Genomic DNA, 18,693 nt, shown 5'->3' with positions numbered 1-18,693 from the left:
TCCATGATGTTGTCCAAGTTGTAACACTTGCAGGCTTGCTATCTATTTAAATGTGTCTAGAAGTCATGTTTGTGTCAAAAATTGATATTATAACATTAAAATTACAGAGGATTAGGGTAACAGTTCTGCCATCTATGAAAAATACAAAAAATAGCTTCAGGCATAGTAAGCAACTTCATTATCGTAATGTAAAATTGTTGTGCTGTCGTTAAAAATTAAAGTGTCTTCCAAATGTTGTTTTAGCTCCTAGGAAACAAAAATAAATTGTAGGGATTTTAGAGTTAATGCTTTGTTTTGAAACTAAATGTTACCTACATTGGTATTGTCAGAGCGTTTAGCTGATCTCTGTTAAATTGATGTTGAGATCATAGAATCATGGAATCAACCAGGGTGGAAGAGACCTCCAAGATCACCCAGTCCAGCCTAGCACCCAGCCCTGTCCAATCAACCAGACCATGGCACTAAGTGCCTCATCCAGGCTTTGCTTCAACACCTCCTGGCACAGCAACTCCACCACCTCCCTGAGCAGCCCATTCCAATGCCAATCACTCTCTCTGCCAAAAACTTTCTCCTAGCATCCAGCCTAGACCTCCCCTGGCACAACTTGAGACTGTGTCCCCTTGTTCTGTTGCTGGTTGTCTGGCAGAAGAGCCCAACCCCACCTGGCTACAGCCTCCCTTCAGGTAGTTGTAGACAGCAATGAGGTCCAGAGAAGGGCGACGAGGCTGGTGAGAGGCCTGGAATGCAGCCGTGTGAGGAGAGGCTGAAGAAGCTGGGGGTGTGCAGCCTGGAGAAGAGTGGGCTCAAGGGTGACCTTATTTCTCTCCACAATTATTTGGAGGCAGGTAGTAGCCAGGTGGGGTTGGTCTCTTCTGCCAGTCAACCAGCAACAGAACAAAGAGACACAGTCTCAAGCAGTGCCAGGGGTTGTCTGGGCTGGATGTTAGGAGGAAGTTGTGGCCAGAGAGAGTGATTGGCATTGGAATGGGCTGCCCAGGGAGGTGGTGGAGTCGCTGTCCCTGGAGGTGTTCAAGAAAAGTCTGGCTGAGGCACTTAGTGCCATGGTCTGGTTGATTGGCCAGGGCTGGGTGCTAGGTTGGACTGGATGATCTTGGAGGTCTCTTCCAACCAGGTCGATCCTGTGATTCTCTGAACTAAGGAAAGCCAGATGATTGTGGCTCTGTTTGAATATATAGAAAAGATTTGTAACCCTCAAAATCTTTGCATCATTAAGTTTCCAGTTTTAAAATCTTGTGGGCTTCAGTCTCATAGGTGTTTGTTCTCACTGTGTGTGCTTTGCTAATTCAAACTCTCTTGGTTAATATTACATTAAATATTGTCCACCTGCTTATGAGTGTATGAAATAATGGGAGGAATAGAAGGATGACAGTGATGCATGGGTGTATTTTGGAAGTCTCACACAAGCACAAGTAACCATCAATCTACTCATGCAGCAGCTTTTGGATTTATTGAACCTACTTACAAAAAAAAAAATGTTAAATTGTGCTCATTTTACCATTAAAACCAAAACCAAAACCCCATGTATTTTAAATCACTGTACTTGTGCTGACAGAGTTCTGCTTCTTGTGTTACTGTGGTGGTCAAATTGCTTTGGAAAATAGGTATTTTGGAATAAATTCCATCTATTGCTGAAGTCAAGGCTGTTACGTTAAGTGTAGGCAGTAGAATCCATCCAAAAGGCATCGGTTAATAAATCAAAACAATTCTTTCTCCGGTAAGGTTTGATATATGAATGTCAAATTAACTTTTCCAAACTTGCTGTGATTTATCTCAAATGTGGGAATTTTCCAGCCAGGCAAATGAAATGTATTCACATTGTGCACTCCAAGGAAGATTTTGATGCAGTATTAATCGATACAAATGTCTTTCTAGAATGATGGGGATGTAATTGAACAGATACACTGGGAGCAGCTGTCGCTCTTCTGGCTGACAGAGGGAGCAGAAGAAAAGGTAAGAAGAGCTTGTTCTTTCAGCAGGAAAATCTGCTTTAAAGTCTATGTGTTCTTTTCTCCCTACTAGCTTAATGACATGAAAATGCAGGTTAGGAGTTGAGCAGGTAGCGTATTGGAGAGATAAAGATTAAACTGTGTAAGTGGTGTTGTACAATACTGAAGGAAGTTAGTGCAAGAGTTTGGTAAGATAGGATTTTTGGGAGATAGAAAGAAATGTATTGTTTCTTCTCTTTGGCATGTCCAAAAAGTAGCTCTACAATCTGAGGTAGATTTATTATTCTTCATTGATTGCCTCATTCTTTAGGAGGACATTTCTAACAGTAAAGCAGTAGAGCTGTCACATCCATCATGATGTGTCAGAGATCTGTCAGGTCTGTGGCTCTTTCTGAACTTTGTTGGTTCAGAAAAAAATGTAGCTGAGCATTATAGGCAGAAGTTTGACACTTCTAAGGTGAAAATCAATCTTCTTTTATGTGGTGTTTCTCAAACAAGGCTTGCACTTTGATTGCACAAGCAGTGGATTCATGTGTTTGGGGGTTTGGCGTGGACACAGGATACTTTGGGTAACAGATCTGACAGGTTGTCTGTAATAAACACAAATTGAAGAAATGATGATGGAAGAGGTACTGAAAGCAGATGGCGAATCAAACACTGGCTTGCACCTGAAGGTATAAGATTGTATTTCTCTTTCAAGTTGGAGACTAGTAAGGCAAACACAGCCTGTTAACAACTAGTCTTGCAGCATGGTGCTGCTTGTAAATCTCTGCTTGCTGCAGGAACTGCAGCCAGGCCTCTGGACCATTATGATCAGAGGCCAAGCTACGAAGGACTCCAGACGATTCGATGTGAATTATGCCAGAGAGCCTTTATTACACACAGCCTGGGTATATGTGCACTCAGGCAGTAGAGCACATGCCCACATATTAGCATAATTAGTCAAGGACAACCCACTACATCTGCATAACACATGCCTTCTTATTTTCCTTAACGAGGGATCCACTATCTATCCCTTCTGGGATAAGGATACCGCAGCTGGCGGGAATCAAGGTCTGTTATCATTCTCCTTGTCTCCATTCCCACAACTCTTCTGCACCTTGCATGCCCACAAACTAGTATACAACATTTGAATAGAATCATAGAATCAGTCAGGGTTGGAAGGGACCACAAGAATCATTTAGTTCCAACCCCCCTGCCATGGGCAGGGACACTCTAGCCTAGAGCAGGCTGCACACAGCCTCATCCAGCCTGGCCTTAAACACCTCCAGCCATGGGACCTCAACCCCCCTCAATGGCAGGGGGGTTGGAACTGGCTGATCCTTGTGGTCCCTTCCAGCCCTGACTGATTCTATGATTCTGATTCCATGAACTGTCTGGAAGGCTGGGCCCAGAGAGTGGTGGTGAATGGTGCCACATCCAGATGGCAGCTGTCACCAGGTGTGTTCCTGAAAGGATCAGTGCTGGGCACAGTCCTGTTCAATATCTTTATTGATGATCCAGACAAGGGGATTGAGTCCAGCATCAGTAAATTTGCAGATGACACCAAGCTAGGAGCAGGTGTGGAGCTGTTGGAGGGTAGAAGATCCCTGTAGAGGGACGTGGCCAGGCTTGTTGGGTAAGCAGAGGCCAAGAGGAAGCGACTGAACACGCCCAAGTGCAGGGTTCTACACGTTGGCCACAACAACCCCAAGCAGCACTACAGGCTGTGGACAGAGTGGCTGAGAGCAGCCAGGCAGAGAGGGAGCTGGGGGTGCTGGTAGAGAGGAGCTGAAGATGAGTCAGCAGTGTGCCCAGGTGGGCAGGAGAGCCAATGGCATCCTGGGCTGGCTCAGGAGCAGTGTGGCCAGTAGGACAAGGGAGGTTCTTCTGCCCCTGTGCTCAGCACTGGTTGGGCCACAATTTGCATGCTGTGTCCAGTTCTGGGCTCCTCAATGCAAGAGAGATGTTGAGGTGCTGGAAGATGTTCAGAGAAGGGCAGCAAGGCTGGTGAGGGCCCTGGAGCACAGCCCTGTGAGGAGAGGCTGAGGGAGCTGGGGGCATGCAGCCTGCAGAAGAGGAGGCTCAGGGCAGACCTCATTGCTGCCTACAACTACCGGAAGGGAGGCTGTAACCAGGTGGGGGTTGGTCTGTTCTGCTAGGCAAGCAACAACAGGACAAGTGGACAGAGTCTCAAGTTGTGCCAGGGGAGGTCTAGGCTGGATGTGATGAGGAAGTTGTTGGCAGAGAGAGTGATTGGCATTGGAATGGGCTGCCCAGGGAGGTGGTGGAGTCGCTGTCCCTGGTGGTGTTGAAGCCAAGCCTGGCTGGGGCACTTAGTGCCATGGTCTGGTTCATTGGGCAGGGCTGGGTGCTAGGTTGGACTGGATGATCTTGGAGGTCTCTTCCAACCTGTTTGATTCTGTGATTCTACAAAATGTGTCACATTAAGGGAATACAGAATGCAATGGAGGTTTTCTTGTTTGTTTTCTCAGAAACCTTAAGAAGTCTTTTCAGTGCCTTGTGTTGTAGTCTCTGGAGGTTTCACTGTTATAACAGTACTTACTTAAATCAGGAGTTTTCAGCCTTGGTGTTTCTCATTTTAGTCACTGCAATGTGCACCGATTTTCTGCACAAATGGTAATGTGCCAGCCACAAAATACTGATTCCATTTTGTTAAGGAGTTTAGCAATGCATGAAATGCATAATTAGAGGAGCAATGGTTTTGTGCCTTTAAGTTTCTAATGATTGTTTTCACAGCAAAACTCCCTGGAGCGCACAAATACTCTTAAGTTTAAGTAAGATGACATCTGAGCTGGACTGATAATTTCTCATCCCTATAGTTAGTAATAATAAGCTGGAGAAAGAAGTATTGTCTGTTTCCAAGCCAAAGGCACTGATACAAAAAGCTCCATTCCATTCCAGAGCAGACACCATTAACACTGATTGCCTTCAGCCCATTAAACCTCCTCTCTGAGATATTTTGAAGAAGTGTTTGTTTCTAAAACCTGTGGAATCTGAGGCACTAAAAGCCACCTCACTTTCAAAAGTGTGTTTTCTGAGCCTTAATAAAATGACACTTTGTCTTAATTTTGTGTCTCAAATCATGCAGGAAATTGGAGGAATAGCTTCTTCCTGCAGGACTTAGTTTTTCAAGCTTCAGGCTACATTTGGCAGGCTGTGTTGCTCCAATTAGCTTGTAAATGAATTATTGGTTTCTAAAGTACAACTGATATCAATTTGCATACAAATACTTAAGAGTATGAACATATCTCACATTTGCTTCTGTTGGTTGCTCCTGACAAGCTGTGTGTTTGCTTAGAAACCTACTACTTTCTGTTACTGAGTTTCTCAAACTGCAGTGGCTCATTGTTAACCATAATTTAGAATCTGTGTTAAGTCTAATTAAGTTTAAGTGTGTCTAGTGTGTTAAGTGTTCAGGAAAACTCAAACCCTGTTTAGCTTGTACCATGAATTGTTGTGTGCCTGTCCTCCCCCACGTGTTACCTTGTAAAGACTAAAAGATGGATGAATATTTCACATGGTGCTGCTAGCAAGTGGGATGTGGAGGCTCGAGGCTGTGGCTGGTGCCACCCATGACAAAATTTTTCCATGGAAAAAAGCAGAAAGTTCTTTCTCTCCATGTAAAGAGAGAAATTGATTCAGGTTTGCAGAGGTGTGGTGTGGAAATGAGCAACTGATCCATTTTTTTTTGGGGGGGGGGGGAGGAATCTGCATTTCAATCTGTGGCTGAAAGAGCATCCAAGAGCAGCTCTTTGCACACAGCATCCTTGGCAGAGTTCATTCAAGGGAAGCTGCCGAGCTGAGGCTCTACCTTGGCACAGGCAATGCTCAGCTCAAACGGCTCAGGAAGCTTTCAGCACTGATCAGCTCTGTCTGGAAGCAGGTCTAGCTGTTGGATATTTAAGCATGATTTGGAATGGCCTTTTCTCTCTCTTCTGATGTTGGAAGGTGCAACCTTGGTCATTTTGTGGGCTAGAGATATTTAGAATCATAGAATCAATCAGGATGGAAAACACCTCCAAGAGCATCCAATCCAACCAAGCACCCAGCCCTGTCCAGTCAACTAGACCATGGCACTAAGTGCCCCAGCCAGGATTTTCTTGAGCACCTCCAGAGACAGTGACTCCACCACCTCCCTGGGCAGCCCATTCAATGCCAATCACTCTCTCTGGCAAGAACTTCCTCCTAAGATTCAGCCTAGACCTCCTGCAGCACAACTTGAGACTGTGTCCCCTTATTCTGTATCTCAAAAATCATTTAAGCTTTGTGTACATGTAATGAGAATGACAAGTCTGGGTGGAGGAGATGTCATTAAAATCCCTGGTCTCTTTATGGTTATCTAATTGGCATGATATTCTCATGTGAGGCCCATGTGCTGATAGCACAAAGGTTGTTGTGATTTTCAGCTTGGGAGTGAGTCTAATGTCACTCTGCAGGGTTACCTGCTGGTCCAGCATAATGTAAGTTTGGAAAGAGGAATTGCCTTCAGCACACAACTGGAAATAAAGCTTGAAATTGGTCTCTCACACTGGAGAGACCAATTTGCTTCCATTGCACCCACTGTGTCATGAAGAGCAAGCAGTGGTACTGACTACAGAATTGTTATTCAGGTATTCTCCCTAGTCTACTGTGTAAGAGTTCCTCCTCAAGACCCAGTGTAAACATTTTGCTCCTGGTTCATAGAATCACAGAATCAATCAGGTTGGAAGAGACCTCCAAGATCATCCTGTGCAACCTAGCACCCAGTCCTACCCAATCAACCAGACCATGGCACTAAGTGCCTCAGACAGGCTTTGCTTGAACACCTCCAGCCACGGTGACTCCACCACCTCCCTGGGCAGCCCATTCCAATGCCAATCACTCTCTCTGACAACAACTTCCTCCTAACATCCAGTCTAGACCTCCCCTGGCACAACTTGAGACTGTATCCCCTTTTTCTGTTGCTGGTTTCATGGCAGAAGAGACCAACCCCACCTGGCTACAGTCTCTCTTCCGGTAGTTGTAGGCAGCAATGAGGTCTACCCTGAGCCTCCTCTTCTCCAGGCTGCACACCCCCAGCTCCCTCAGCCTCTCCTCACAGGAACATCCCTTACAAGCTTTGTCACCCTTCTCTGAACATCTTCCAGCACCTCAACATCTCTCTTGAATTGAGGAGCTCAGAACTGGACACAGCACTCAAGGTGCGACCTGAGCAGTGCTGAGTACAGGGACAGAAAAACCTCCCTTGTCCTGCTGCCCACACTGCTCCTGATCCAGGCCAGGATGCAATTGGCTCTCTTGCCCACCTGAGCACACTTATAGCTCACGTTCAGCTACTATCTACCAGCACCCCCAGCTCCCTCTCTGCCTGGATGTTCTCCATCCACTCTCTCCGCAGCTTGTAGTGCTGCCTGGGGTTGTTGTGGCCAAAGTGTAGAACCCTGTACTTGGCCATGTTAAATCTCATCCCATTGGCCTCTGCCCACCCATCCAACCTGTCAGGTTTCCTCTGCAGGGCTGTCCTACCCTCCAGCAGCTCCACACCTGCTCCTAGCTTGGTGTCATAAGAATTCTTGAGAAGTGTTTTGATGTGACTAAATTCCATTGCAGTTTTCTTCCATGTTAATGCATGAAGACTTTCTCTTGATTTGAAGAGCAATTGTTGGTCCTGAGCAGAGCCCATCTGACATAGATTAACCTTTTAGTAGGTGCTGGAGTGCAAGAATACATAGAAAGTCAACTGGGAGCAGTGACATTTTTTTTCTGTCTGTTTTTCCATTTATTTGCATACCATACCATTTGCAGAGACACAGGAGACGTGTGCAGGTTCTTCAGCAGTCTCTGCCATAAAACCGCTGCTCAAATTGCTGCAACTTAACTGGGCAGTTGAGCAGAGGATGTCACTAAGATACTGTGTTTAACACACAGATAAATAAATGTGCAAACCTACTCCATATTCTCTGTTCATTTTGACATCAAGCCTAAAATAATGACATTGAACACTGATTTCAGCTTTTGCATTGATAAAGCAATTGCAGTGTTCCAAACTTAGAGACAAAGCTGGGGAGGGATCTGGAACACAGCCCTGTGAGGAGAGGCTGAGGGAGCTGGGGGTGTGCAGCCTGCAGAAGAGGAGGCTCAGGGCAGACCTCATTGCTGTCTACAACTACCTGAAGGGAGGCTGTAGACAGGTGGGGTTGGGCTCTTCTGCCAGGCAAGCAGCAACAGGACAAGGGGACACAGTCTCAAGTTGTGCCAGAGGAGGTCTAGGCTGGATGTGAGGAGGAAGTTTTTGTCAGAGAGATTGATTGACATTGGAATGGGCTGCCCAGGGAGGTGGTGGAGTCGCTGTCCCTGGTGGTGTTGAAGCAAAGCCTGGCTGGGGCACTTAGTGCCATGGTCTGGTTGACTGGCCATGTCTGGATGCTAGGTTGGACTGGATGAGCTTGGAGGTCTCTTCCTGATTGATTCTATGATTCTATGTTCTTAATTTCTTCTGAAATTCCTTTTGAAAGTTACGGGCTGAAAGATTGTGTGATGAGGAAATGAATGTATAATGGATTTTGACACTCTGATCAGAGGTCTTTGTTTTGCAGTGCATCTGTGTGATAGAGATGAAAATAAGATGCTATTCTCAAACCAGGAACCTGTGTTTCTGGCATTGGACAGACTCTTACAGTCATGGATACTTTGTCAGCATGCTGAGTCTCCGGTCCATAAACCCTTACCTGCGATAAGGACAGCAGGCATGGGATGGGCAGTTGTTTTGCCTGTTTGGGGTGGTTTGCATTGCTTGGCTAAGAGGATTTTTCCATTAAATCAGTTATAGTCATTTGAATTTATTTCATTAAATAAGAAATGTCAATGTTTCAGGACTGTCCTCCTGGACCTGAGTGCCTTTAACTACTACAGCATAATTACTTTAAGATTGAAGGTACTAATAGCTCTAAGTCAGAGCACTTTGATGTCAGGACGTACTGATGCCAGCTGCCATGGAGTGTGCTGTGTCTTTGTGCTGACTGGAGAGAAGAATAGAACTGTTGAGCAGCGAGCTGGCTGAGAAATAGAAGCCTCCAATCAGCAGAACAGTTTGAGAGGAGAATCTGCTGCACTAATGCCCACACAGCTTTCCTTTGAGGAGGGGTCTTACTGCCAGTGGGATTTAGGATGTTGTTACCTGATGGATTTAAGAAGATAATTTAAAAAAAAGAAACAACAAAAACCAAGATGAGAGAGAGACTTGCAGAGACCGATGATGAGGTTGGCATATCTCTCTGAGAGTTCTCAAGTACCTTGTTGAGGAAACAACCTTGGGGAATTGTAAGGAAGCTGACAGCTGTTCTATTCACTTCTTGTTCAGTGGAGCAACATTTCAGTGCCTTCCTGGACTGGCTGATATCAGAGAGATTTCTTTATCATCGAATTTCTCATTGTGAATGTAATTAGGGATGAGCATCAAGTTGGATTACTGGTTAGAGTAGCACTTAATAAAGGTCTCAAGTTGTGCCAGGGGAGGTCTAGGCTGGATGTTAGGAGGAAGTTGTTGGCAGAGAGAGTGATTTGCATTGGAATGGGCTGCCCAGGGATGTGGTGGAGTCGCCATCTCTGGAGGTATTCAGGCAAAGCCTGGATGACTCAGTGCCATGATCTGGTTGATTGGACAGGGCTGGGTGCTAGGTTGGACTGGATGATCTTGGAGGTCTCTTCCAACCTTGTTGATTCTATTGGTTGATTCTAAGGTAAGCTTTCTTGTTATTTTCTGGTTCTTATTTTCTGGTAAAACTGGTTACTTGTTGAAAGCCACCAGCATGGATTTGCTCTTTTCTAGCTTTCCCGTCAAATTTGTGAAATGAAATAACTACAGGAAAAAATAGATCCATGCAACTTTTCGTTCCAAAATATTCCTCCCCTCCCACCTATGTCTGTTAGCACTACTGAAGACCCAACCACCTCAGTCACTGATAGAATTGCATATGTACTTCAATTCAAGGGTTCCATTTGCTAGGGAAACAGAATCTGTTTTCTTCTTTTATTGCAAAGGGGTCACAAGCTGCAATATATGTTTAGTCTGCAGAAGAGCAGGCTCAGGGGTGTCCTCATTGCTGTCTACAACTAGCTGAAGGGAGGCTGTAGCCAGGTGGGGTTTGGCTCTTCTGCCACACAATCAGTGACAGAACAAGAGGACTGAGTCTCAAGTTGTGCTGGGGGAGGTCTAGACTGGATGTTAGGAGGAAATTGTTGTCAGAGAGAGTGATTGGCATTGGAATGGGCTGCCCAGGGAGGTGGTGGAGTCGCCGTCCCTGGAGGTGTTGAAGCAAAGCCTGGATGAGGCACTTAGTGCCATGGTCTGGTTGATTGGCCATGTCTGGGTGCTAGGTTGGACTGGATGATCTTGGAGGTCTCTTCCAACCTAGTTTATTCTATGATTTTATGAATCATCGTCTCTGGTAAATCTGTTCAGTTGTGGTGCTGAGGGACATAGTTTAGTGGTAGACTTGACAGTGTTTGGTTAATGGTTGGATTTGATCATTTTGATTTTTTTTTCCCAGTCTAAATGATTTCATGAATCTGTGCTAAATTTTCTGCATCTCCTCAGCCTTACCTTGGGGTGACTGGCTTTATCATGATAGAGCTGGAGAAAGACACTTCATCCTTGCAGTCGTGTTGCTTTGTATGCCCTGACTGCACATGACTTTATTTCTTCTCCTTATTAGTGATGTGATACATGACTCTGTGTGAAACTGCTTGCACACAGTGTCTGAATTAGGGTCACCAACTGGCCCTCAAATCTCTCCCATGTAGAGAAATTTCTATACCCTAAGAAGTAATAATTTATAAACTATTATAAACTAAACTAAAACACTGGTCTTGGTGGTCCTTTCCAAGCATAGTGATTCCTAGTGATGAGATGTTGTGCTGAGGGGTTTGGGTTAGTCAAGGACTTGACAGTGTGAAACTAATGATTGGACTCAATGATCTTGAAGGGCTTTTCCAATCTAAGTGATTCTGTGATAAATAGCAGGCTAGATCTGAACTGTGCAACTCCCAGTGATGTCGCTGATGGAAACACTGTTTTTTTGTGAGCAAGAATTTACTTCACTTTCTGAGGCAATCACCTAATTGTGCCTAGCTAAGCAATGTTTTTAGAAGCTTGATTTCAGAAGAGCTATAATTACTGTGTACTGTATGGCAAGCAAGAGGGATATTAGATGTAATACTAAAACCTCTTATTTATAAATTAATGTCATCTATTCAAAATTAATGTTTTAAGAGAGCTGATTGCCAGTACATTCAGTGGTGCTTGAGCTGTCCTAGCATACATCTTTTTCATTAAGTGCCTAATTCAAGGTTTGGTGTTTTTTTTTTTTTTTTCGTTTGAGTAAATTGCTTCATATTTATGAGTAACCTTCACATGAGTATCACAGTATCACAGTATCATCAGGGTTGGAAGAGACCTCACAGATCATCAAGTCCAACCCTTTACCACAGAGCTCAAGGCTAGACCATGGCACCAAGTGCCACGTCCAATCCTGCCTTGAACAGCCCCAGGGACGGCAACTCCACCACCTCCCCGGGCAGCCCATTCCAGTGTCCAATGACTCTCTCAGTGAAGAACTTTCTCCTCACCTCCAGCCTAAATCTCCCCTGGTGCAGCCTGAGGCTGTGTCCTCTTGTTCTGGTGCTGGCCACCTGAGAGAAGAGAGCAACCTCCTCCTGGCCACAACCATCCCTCAGGTAGTTGTAGAGAGCAATAAGGTCACCCCTGAGCCTCCTCTTCTCCAGGCTAACCAATCCCAGCTCCCTCAGCCTCTCCTCATAGGGCTTGTGCTCGAGGTCTCTCACCAGCCTTGTCGCCCTTCTCTGGACATGCTCAAGCATCCTTATGTGATATTGTGTTTGCCATGTCTTCTCTTGGCATTCATTTACTTCCTTTAAATCATAGGCCCAAGCTACATCAAAACCGTAGTGACAGAACTGCCACTCCTATGCTATTCTTTTTAACAAAGAGGACTGTAACATTTCTTGTGTCCGAGAAAAGCCCGGATAAGGCATTCAGTGCCATGGTCTAGTTGATTGACTAGGGCTACATGACAGGTTGGACTGGATGAGCTTGGAGCTGTCTTCCAACCTGGTTGATTCTATGATTCTATGATATAAAGAGAACTCAGGAGAAAAAAACAAGTATGCCTTGTGTTCATAGAATCATAGAAATGTCAATGTTGTAAGAGACTTTTAAGATTATCAAGTCCAAAACCTCATATAGAACTCACAATTCCACCACCTCTGCATTAGCAGTACCACTAAACCACATCCATAAGATCCACATAGACTGGACTGGAGGTGAGGACGAAGTTGTTGAGCATGAAAATGATGAGAGCCTGGAATGGACTGCTCAGGGAGGTGGTTGAGGCCCCATAGCTAGAGGTGTTTAAGGCCAGGCTGGCTGAGGCTGTGTGCAGCCTGCTCTAGGGTAGGGTGTCCCTGGGCATGGCAGGGGGGCTAGAACTAGATGAGCTTTGTGGTCCCTTCCAACTCTGACTGATTCTATGATTCTACATCCACACATCTTTTCAAAAACTCCAGGGATGGACACTCCAATTCTTGGTATTCCTCTCTGTGAAGAAATTTTTCCTAATGTTGAAGGGGACCTACAGGAAGGCTGGGGACTATTTACAAGGTCTTGTAATGATAGGACAAAGGGTAATGGGTTTAAAGTGGCAGAGGGGAGTTTCAAACTAGATCTTAGGAAAGGGTTCTTTACAGTGAGAGTGGTGAGACACTGGAACACATTGCCTAGGGAGGTGTTCAGCACCAGGTTGGATGAGGCCTTTTACAGCCTATGGCAGGGGGTGTGAACTGGATGATCCTTGAGATCACTCCCAACCTAAACCATCCTATGTCTCTATGAACCTCCCTTGGCACAATGTGAAGACCACTGAAGTAGTAAATTAGAATCTGCTGTAACAATCTGTAATTAAAGGATCAGAAATTGTTAAACAACTTTTATGCCACGAGAATAAGCTTTATGAGTAAAATGAGGAGGTAAATGACACTTACATGCTCAGTAGCAAGGAACAGTAAAGGTGTTTCTATATGGCTGTATTGCAAATGTTGTACAGGTGACTCAGACCTCAGTTACCATAGAATCATAGAATGGTTTAGGTTGGAAGGGAGCTCAAAGATCATCCAGTTCCAATTCCCTGCCACTAGAACAGGTCTCTCAATCCCTTGAACACTTCCAGGGAAGGAGCAGGCAAAACCTCCCTGGGCAACCTGTGCCAGTGTCTTACCACCCTCACTGCAAAGAACTTCTTTCTAGCATCTTATTTAAATCTCTCCCCTGCCATTTTAAACTCCTCATCCTGTCATTACAAGACCTTGTCAGTAGTCCCTCCCCAGCCTTCCTGTAGGCCCCCTTCAGATGCTGGAAGGCTACTACAAGGTCTCCTCGAAGACTTCTCCAGGCTGCAGAGCCCCAGCTCTCTCAGCCTGTCCTCATAGCAGAGCTACTGCAGCCCTCTGAGCATCTTCATGGCTTCCTCTGGCCTGGCTCCAACAGTTCCATGTCCTTCTTCTGCTGGGGGCTCCAGAGCTGCACACAGGACTCCAGCTGGGGTCTGAGGAGAGCAGAGCAAAGGGGCAGAATCCCCTCCCTTGCCCTGCTGCCCACACTGCCCTTGCTGCAGCCCAGCACAGGGCTGCTGTCTGGGCTGCACTCACACTGCAGGCTCATGTTGAGCTTTTCATCAGCCCAGACCCCCAGGGCCTTTTCCTCAGGGCTGCTCTCATCCATTCCCCACCCAGCCTGGAGCTGTGCTTGGGATTGTGCCCACCCAGGTGCAGGACCTTACACTTGGCCTTGTTGAATGTCATGACGTTGGCCTGGGCACACCTCTGCAGCCTGTCCAGGTCCCTCTGGATGTATCCCTGCCCTCTAGCAAGTCGACTGTGCCACACAGCTTGGTGTCACCTGCACACTTGCTGAGGGTGCACTGATTCCTCTGTCCATGTCACTGACAAAGATGTTAAACATTACTGGTGCCAGCACTGACCCCTGAGGGATGTCACTTGTCATTGGTCTGCAGGTGCACCTTGTGCCCTTGCTCACCACTCTCTGCATGACACCATCCAGCCAATTCCTTACCCAGCAGTGCTCCACCCATTCAGGCTGTGTTTTTCCAGTTTGGTGGCCAGGATGTAACATGGGACAGAGTCAAAAGCCTTACTCAGGTCCAGGTAGATGACGTCAGTTGCCTTTCCCTTGTCTGCTGTGGCTCTGACTTCTTCATAAAAAGCCACTCAATTTGTCAGCCATGATTTGCCCTTGGTGCAGCCATTGCTGGTTACCACCAATCATCTCTGCTTTGTTTTCTATTTGCCTTAGCAGAGCCTCCAGGTTATTACAAACTGCTCTGAGTAGAAAAAATCAAGAGGTGGAGAAATGGAATTTCTGTGGAGTCTTTCATACACTGAATAATTTAGTGAATAACCTCTTCAGCCACTGTCAGGACCTGGAGCATGTCTTCCCTCTAGGAGTTTAATTGGCAAAGCTAGAATGGAACTGGCTGAGGTCAAGGTCATCTCCGTGGCTGATAAGAGCTGTTGTGAAGAAAGCCAGAAGGGAGGGCCTGTTGCTTCTGTCCCTTGGGAACTGCTTTGAAGTGAAGGCTGTGACTCTGCCCTCATCTCTGCTACCTCCCAGCCACATGTGTGCAACTGAAACTCTGAACTTCAGCCACTGTCACCTAATTGACAGTGCTGCACTCTGGAATGTTATTTCTCCTGCTTGGCACAGTATCAGATACAGCCAGATCTGCATTTTGACGTGAGACTGTGTTCTAGTTAGGTGTTTATATGTCTTGAATCTCTCTAACTCTATTAAAGCATCAACATGCAAATCTTCAGAGCAGCCATTGAAATAGGCATTAGACATTTAAGAGATTATCTTAGTAGTATAAAATAATCAGGCTAATTAACTAATTCCGTTTGCTGCTCATGCATCCATTCTCTTTCCCTCTCTTATCCTGTAGTGGCTTTTAACTGTACTTTATTTCTGGGAGATTAATTTCATAAAATCTGTGCTACATTTCCCTTTATTACCTAATGGTATTTAGCTTTATACGTGGGTGTAGACATTACTATGACTCAGCTTTATTAACTCACAATATTTTAGCTATCATGAGGTGTTTTTCTCTACTAAAGTGCTCAGTTTTGAAGGAAATACTGATTACAGGAGTCTCTGAGGATTCAGGGAAGTGAAAGCTACAAGGGTTTCCTGATAAAGCCTGAAAATTACTCAAGATACTTTGTCAGAAAGCTATTACAATGGCTGTGTTTGCTCAGGCTTATGATCTGGCCACCTGCGTCTCCCTGTCTGAATGTTAGTTGGTGTTACAGTGTTCGGGAAGGAGTCTGGGTTGTGTGTACCTGCCCCATGTAAGCAGTGTGCATCATTGACCTGGACAGGCTGCAGAGGAAGGCACAAGACAACCTCCTGAGGTTCAGCAAGACCAAGTGCAAAGTCCTGCATCTGGGTGGAGGCAATGCCAAGCACAAATGCAGGCTGGGCAGTGAGTGGCTGAAGAGCAGCCCTGAGGAGAGGGACTTGGGGGTGCTGGTGCCTTGCATTAATTAGGAACCATGCATTAATTAGGAATTTAACTGCAGGGTACTGTGTTGTTCTAAACCTGTCCTGAACCCTCAAGTCTAGAGGAAATATCTTGCTTCCTCTGATGAAAGAGGAACATAGAATCATAGAATCAGTCAGGGTTGGAAGGGACAACAAGGATCATCTAGTTCCAAACACCCTGACATGGACAGGATGGGGCTTGAACCACCTCTCTGGGCCACCCATTGCAGCCTCTCACCACTCTCCTGCTCAACAGCTTCCTCCTCACCTCCAGGCTGAACCTACCTGTCTCCAGCTATACTCCATTCCCCTTGGTCCTATCACTCCCTGATATCCTGAAAAGTCCCTCCCCAGCTTTTTTTTTTTTTTAGGCCCCCTTCAGATACTGGAAGGCCACAAGAAGGTCACCTGGGAGCCTCCTCTTCTCCATACACAACAGACTCTCAGTCTGTCCTCATAGCAGAGCTGCTGCAGCCCTCTGAGCATCCTTCTCGCCCTTCTCTGGACACACTCCAGCATCTTCACATCCAGAACTGGATGCAGTACTCCAGGTGGGGTTTCAGCAGAGCTCAGTAGAGGGGGAGAATCACCTCCCTGGCCCTGCTGGCCACACTTCTCCTGATGCAGCCCAGAATTTGTTTGGCTTTCTGGGCTGCACGTGCACACTGCTGGCTCCTGTTGAGCTTCTTGTCCAGCAGCATCCCCAAGTCCCTCTCCTCAGAGCTGCTCTCCAGCCACTCACTGCCCAGCCTGGATTGGTGCTTGGCATTGCCTTGACCCAGAAACACGACACTGCACTTGGTCTTGTTGAATATCCTGAGGTTGTCTTGTGCCCACATTTCCAGCCTGTCCAGATCCCTCTGGATGGATCCCTTCCCTCCAGCCTGGCTGCTGCACCACACAGCTTGGTGTGGTCAGCAAACATGCTGAGAGTGCACTCAATGCTTCTGTCCATGTCAGTCTCAGCACTGATCTGCTTTAGAGTGCAGCCATGGCAACATGCAGATTTGGCATGCAGCTCCATCCTTTTTGTTTGTCTAGATGTCAGATGTGGCTTCTCAATAACACAAATCTAAGGGACTCTTCACTGAGCACTGGGAAGCTATAAAGGCTACCTGGAAGGTCCGGTACCCTATGCAGTGAATCACAGAATCAATCAGGTTGGAAGAGACTTCCAAGATTATCCAGTCCAACTTAGCACCCAGCCCTGTCCAATCAATCAGACCATGGCACTAAATGACCCATCCAGGCTTTTTTTGAACACCTCCAGGGATGGCAACTCCACCACCTCCCTGGGCAGCCCATTCCAATGGCAATCACTCTCTGTGGCAAAAACTTTCTCCTAACATCCAGCCTAGACCTCCTGCAGCACGACTTGAAACTGTGTCCCCTTGTTTTGTTGCTGAGTGCCTGGCAGAAGAGCCCAACCCCACCCTGCTACAACCTCCCTTCAGGTAGTTGTAGACAGCAATGAGGTTTGCCCTGAGCCTCCTCTTCTCCAGGCTAAACACCCCCAGCTCCCTCAGCCTCTCCTCACAGGGCTGTGCTCCAGGCCCCTCACCAGCTTCATTGCCCTTCTCTGGACACCTTCCAGTACCTCAACATCTCTGTTGAATTGAGGAGCCCACAACTGGACACAGTACTCAAGGTGTGGCCTGAGCAGTGCTGAGCACAGGAGCAGAATAACCTCCCTTGTCCTGCTGCCCACACTGCTCCTGAGCCAGCCCAGGATGCCACTGGCTCTCCTGCCCACCTGGGCGCACTGCTGCCTCCTCTTCAGCTCCTCTATACCAGCACCCCCAGGTCACTCTCTGCCTGGCTGCTCTCAGCCACTCTGTCCACAGCCTGTAGTGCTGCTTGGTGTTGTTGTGGCCAAATTGTAGAAACCTGCCCTTGGCCTTGTTCAGTCTCATCCCATTGGCCTCTGCCCACCCATGCAGCCTGTCCAGGTCCCTCTGCAGGGTTCTCCTACCCTCCAACAGCTTCTAGCTTGGTGTCATCTGCTAACTCTCTGATGCTGGACTCAATCCCCTCGTCTGGAATGGTAGAGATTGGTCTGATAGTGAATCCATCTGCCATGCTGCACATTAACGTCATCTGCAGCATTTGAACATCTTTAGTGAAAAGCTGAACTTTCACAGCTGATGTAGGTTTCCTGGATCCACCAAAATGTTTCAGATGGATGAGATTTATCATGCTAACTAGAAGGAATTGAAGATCTTTGAATGCTTACAGAGAATGGGAAGCAAGAATTTCAGTCTTGTCTAGTGGAAGATACCTCTGCCCATAGCATGGGGTTTGGAACTGAATGATCTTTAAAGACCCTTCTGAACCAAATTAGTGTTTGATTCTCTGAAGAAAAGAAAATTCTTGGACTCAGAAGAATATATTTTGGAAGTAGTGAACAGAAGGACAGGGATGATTATGCTGAAAGCCTTCAAATACCTTTAAATGCTTTTGTAAATGCTTCAATAGCTCCTTTATTTGTGGTTAGCAGTGACCATACAGGGTGAGCAAGATGATGTAGGAAAAATTATCTGTAACTGTGTTCAAAATACTCATCTGTTGATAATGCAATGCTCACTTGTCATCTGAACCTTTAGGTCTGTGAGACTGATCCCCCAGGGATCAGTTCTGGGATCAGTCTTGTTCAACATCTTTGTAGGTGCCATGGACAGAGGCATTGAGTGCAGCCTCAGCAGGTTTGCTGACCACACCAAGCTGTGTGGTGCAGCAGACAGCTGGCAGCTCATGGCTTAGACAGATTCACTGTGCTGGGTCAGAAACTGGCTGAATGGCAGAGCCCAGAGAGCGGTGGTGAATGGTGCCACATCCAATTGGCAGCTGTCACCAGTGGTGTTCCCCAGGGATCAGTGCTGGGCCCAGTCCTGTTCAACATCTTTATTGATGATCTGGACGAGGGGATTCAATCCACAATCAGTAAGTTTGCAGATGACACCAATCTAGGAGCAGGTGTTCATCTGTTGGAAGGTAGGAGAGCCCTGCAAAGGGACCTGACCAGGCTGGATGGGTGGGCAGAGGCCAATGGGATGAGACTGAACAAGGCCAAGTGCAGGTTTCTACACTTTGGCCACAACAACCTCAAGCAAGGGA

At 46.5% G+C, this 18,693-nt stretch overlaps 1 protein-coding gene across 8 annotated transcripts in view; it reads left to right on the top strand.

The window, feature by feature from the left end:
• PCDH15 (protocadherin related 15) overlaps positions 1-18,693 on the top strand; it is a 1,224,756-nt gene that overhangs the window by 293,641 nt on the left and 912,422 nt on the right. For all 8 annotated transcript variants that reach the window (XM_064145003.1, XM_064145009.1, XM_064145013.1 and 5 more), the window contains one exon: positions 1,894-1,971. The gene's annotated coding sequence lies outside the window, so the exon portion shown is untranslated. The remainder of the gene's footprint in view (positions 1-1,893; positions 1,972-18,693) is intronic.

Source organism: Pogoniulus pusillus, chromosome 6 (genome assembly GCF_015220805.1).
Source record: "Pogoniulus pusillus isolate bPogPus1 chromosome 6, bPogPus1.pri, whole genome shotgun sequence".
Taxonomy (NCBI): Eukaryota; Metazoa; Chordata; class Aves; order Piciformes; family Lybiidae; genus Pogoniulus; species Pogoniulus pusillus.
Note: the sequence above shows the minus strand (reverse complement) of the source record. Positions and strands in the feature narration are given on the sequence as shown.